Raw genomic sequence first — 4,429 nt, 5'->3', positions numbered from 1 at the left:
AGGAACAAAAAATGGTAGGGGTAACATTAAGAACTAGGAAGCGTGCAGAGTGGGTCAGAGAAATAACTCAAGTTACCGACATTCTAGTAGAAATCAAGAAGAAGAAATGGACATGGGCAGGACATGTAGTGCGAAGAGAGGATAACCGATGGTCGCTGAGGGTAAGAAACTGGATTCCAAGGGAAGGAAAGCCTAGCAGGGGGCGGTAGAAAGTTAGGTTGGCGGATGAGATTAAGAAGTTCGCAGTGGTCAAGTGGATGCAGCTGGCACAGAACCGGGTTAAGTGGAGAAATATGGGAGAGGCCTTCGCCCTGCAGTGGGTATAGTCAGGCTGATGATGATGATGATTATCTAGAGCAGTAAGCATTTAGTCAAATACAGTCATTATCCACTTTGTTTTTCATTGTTCCTTTATGCTGTAGTGCTAAAATTTAAATTGATTTAAAGTGGCAAGTTGCTTTCAATTAATATGCCTTATGGTTTCATTTACAGAGCTGCAGAAGCACAGATTAAGCCCATCTGGACGTGAGGAGTACCAGAAGAGAGCTACTTTTAATTATCGTTTAAGCCGGGCTCGCCGGGTCATTGAAAATTCGTTTGGAATTATGGCGGCAAGATGGCGAATATTAAGGAGGCCCTTTAGAGCATCAGAGGAAACGACGGAAAATATCTGCAAGGCATGTGTTGTGCTGCATAACTTCATGATGTCGGAGAGCGCATTGGCACGATCTGCCTACAGCCCACCTGGCTATGCCGACAGTGAGGACTGGCAGGGAAATGAGACTGCTGGCTTATGGAGGACAGACGGCAATGACCTTCCAGGACTTAGAGGAATAAGTAGACAAGGCTGCCACTCTGCAATGTAAATAGGGAAAGCCTATGTCAATCAACATTTTTATGCAGTGTATCTTGAGCTGCTCCGATGTTGTGTTGCAGGTCTGCTATGGATGTGCGTGACAGACGTGCACAATATTTTGTGACGGATGGCAAAGTTCCATGGCAAGAAAGGATTGTCAACCGTGCAGGACGGAAGGTAAAACAAGCAGGATAATGCTGTATTTGCTCTAAAAGATATTCTTTAAAATTAATGCAGGCATGATACTCTTGAATTCAAACAATTGTTAGCTTTATTTCCCTTCAAAATTCCAGACTTTCTTGCTCGGCTTCGTACAAAATTTTAGATATCTTAAATATAGCTTCCGATCGCTGCCTTGGTGTTAGAGCACGAAGCTTCGCAGTGACTGAGCAGCGTCACTGTCGTTGTCACATTCTTGTTCATTCTTTTGTTTTTTCGTCATGCTAGCAAGACTGCCAGTGCATCTGTCAAGGCTCGCCTTGACGCAGTCTTCAAAAGTGTCCTGTGTCCTTTTCTTCCTTCTGCAAAATGATGAAAACTGCATTGTTTCACACCATTTTTTTAATCTTTTATCTTAGGAAGTATGACACTTGCAAGTACATACCGTGAAGGTGGCCCACCTGAAGGTGTTCCTTTGGACAGCCTTGAGAAGAAAAAGCACGAAAAGTTAAAAAATGACTACATGACAAAGTTTGCTTGCTTGCTTGTCTACCTGGCTGGGGGTGCGCATCGTCCAAGTAGCTCAGTCTCAGCTGGTGCAGGGCTAAGAGGCGGCGGCCCCCAGTTTTGAGCCGTTGTAGGGCTACTAGACCCTGGAACCCTCGCTTGGGCAGGTGCCGGGCTGCGTGACAAACAATGCTTTTCCAAACTTTCTGATATATATCAATTACTGCAGGCAGTTCCTGCTAATGTCAGTAAAAAGGCTGGTAGATGCTTACCTGCTGTCGTCGTCATCCGAGTTGACAACTGTGTCGTCATACCTGGATTGCATAAAATGTCAGTTCACTGAACTTACGGCATGATATGACTTATATATGGATGTGTTTACTTACAATGCGAGAAGTTGTGCCTCTGCAGGGCTCTGGCTGCTTGTATCAGCACTGCATCAAATAATTGTATTGAAATATGACATTCATTGTACTCTCCATGTACCAACACTGCTTGAAAACATACTGAGAAGCACAAATGTATGGTTTATCCTTGTAAGGTACAAAAACGTCGAAATCTGTAGTGTGTAGTGTATAGCACAGTACACACTTGCTTACTGAGTGTGTACTTACATTCCCAGAAGCTCCATGTCTGGAGAGCTCTGTCTTGTGTCAGTACTGCATGAAATAAGCCTACTGAAGATTGAAATGCCCTCTCACCTTGCCTCAACACTGCTTAAAATACAATCAGAAGCTTGACATTATTGCATACGTTTGCCAGCCAAACATGCCGAAAATACTACCTACCTTTCTGGCTGCAACTTAGTTGACTCGGCCCCTGTGATTGTCTGCATAACAGGCGCCACACAAGAACATTTTGGTGCTCAGGCAAACAAGCATGCATGTAGATCACAGCTGTAGGTCATAACTATACATACCCGGTTTTCTTTCGTATGTTTGTCGTGATCCTGAGGGGCAAAAAAAAAACATGTTTACAGCACTGTCAGTGAGGCAATATGCTTAATTCTTCTAACTCTCCGAGGCGTAAACATTCAAACGACGCGAAATGAGAACATGGAATTTGCAATATTTCTCGGGAGATATCAAAGAATGTTTTAAAATCGCACCTCACAATAGCAAAGTGCCGCAAGCACAAATGGAGCCGGAGACTGCTAAGTATGGCCTGCCACTAGCGCAGCCTGCTCGGACCCGAATCCAACTAGCTTTTCAATGATATTGGGGCTAAGCACGCGTTTCGAAAGTTCGAACGAAAAGGTGTGCATGAAAAGAAGCGGTACGGGTTGTTGAAAAAGAGTTATGGCGCTGAAAAAGTTCCGAGTAGGGCAAGCAATTAAAGAAACATATATCACTGCTACAGCTTCCCACTGCGAAAACGATAGCGGAACCGCTTTTGGAGCACTGTGGCTATGTACCAAGTCAGAAAAATATTCACACTGAAAAGGTAAAACATAGCGGCAAAGGTGTCAGTATACTAACCTGCTGGCGTAGTGCGGCGTGCTTCGCAGCATGCCGTCAATCAGGGGGAAAAGCGGCCACTTTTTCGCGCCGTTGTCGCCGTTGCCGGGTGCCCCACTCCGACATGTGGCGTCAATGCCACTGACTATCTTCAGCCAACGGTCTGCAGCATTTCTAAATTTTGCGGACGCCTGGGAAGCTTCAGAAAATGTTTTTCTCATGCTGACAGACACCTGTATCGACAACAGATACTAGACACTCCACAACAAAATAAACTTACCTGTCAGGCCGAGCTCCAGTCCGATTAATTCTCATCGGTTGTTTTTTAGATCCGTGTCCTTATAGTCGCAGTGTGTCTTGTCGTAGAGGAAGCGGTAAGGTCGAATACATTCCAAAAAACGCTCATATTTCTCAAGCCGCATTCTCATGCTGGAACAGAAACCGCCGCGATGCTCTGGTCGCCCGCGCAGCCGCCGCCGGGAGTCATTGTTGTTGTTGTTATGAACTTTATTTTTCCACCGATGTAGGAGGCCCCCTACTCCCCGCCCCCGGCACGCAGGCCTATGGGACGGAGGCCGAGGCCTCCGCGACTAAAGACAGGCGAAGCGACAGTGTTTCTTCACGGCTTCAGCCGCCAGGCGGATAGCATGCTGCTGGTTGGCGGGGGAATCGCTCCGCAGTAGCAGTTCCCATGCTTCTCTACTATTTATGTTTTCCTTAGCGCCAGGGGAATCAAGGCATCGCCAGATTATGTGATCCAGAGTACCCCTTTCTCCGAAGGTTCCGCATTTATCGTCCGCCTTTTCCTCCACTTGCGTGTGGAAAAGCCAGACGGGACTTGGGAAATTCCCAGCTTGCAGGCGCCGGCAAGCGACGGCCTCCTTGTTAGTTAGCGTTCGGTCCGGTGGTGGCAGGGACCTTCTGCTAAGTCTGTAGTGTTCTAAAATTTCCTTATAAGTTTGCAGCCTCTCGTCCATCCCATCGCAATCAGGCGGCTCTACGGCTGCCCGGAAGTAGAGAGCTCGGGCTAGCTCGTGCGCCGCCTCATTGCCGGGGACGGACTCGTGCGCGGGGCTCCAAATAATTCGAATCTTTCTTTCAAGTTTTCCTTTCTCTAAAATTTTGGCTGCCTCCGTCGAGACCCTCCCTTTTCCAAAGTTCCAGACAGCTGTTTTGCTGTCACTAATAACTATGCTGGCTTCCGTTCCAACGCAAGCGAGCGCTATTGCAACTTCTTCAGCTATGTCTACATTTCGGCTTCTAACGGACGCGGCGGCGGCGGGCACGCCGCGGCCGTTGACGACCTAAGCCACCGCCGCCCCCGACTTCCCGTTAGCCGCGTCGACGTAGGCGACCTCCCCCGGCTTCATTTTCCCCGCTTTCTTTGCGAGCGTCTCGGCCCTCTTTTGTCTCCTCTCCTTGTTGTACGTCGGGTGCATGTTTTTAGGTA

The sequence above is a fragment of the Amblyomma maculatum genome, chromosome 6 (genome assembly GCF_055883805.1).
Source record: "Amblyomma maculatum isolate TAMU_Amacu chromosome 6, ASM5588380v1, whole genome shotgun sequence".
NCBI lineage: Eukaryota > Metazoa > Arthropoda > Arachnida > Ixodida > Ixodidae > Amblyomma > Amblyomma maculatum.
The sequence above is the reverse complement of the archived record's forward strand: the minus strand, read 5'-3'. Positions refer to the sequence as shown.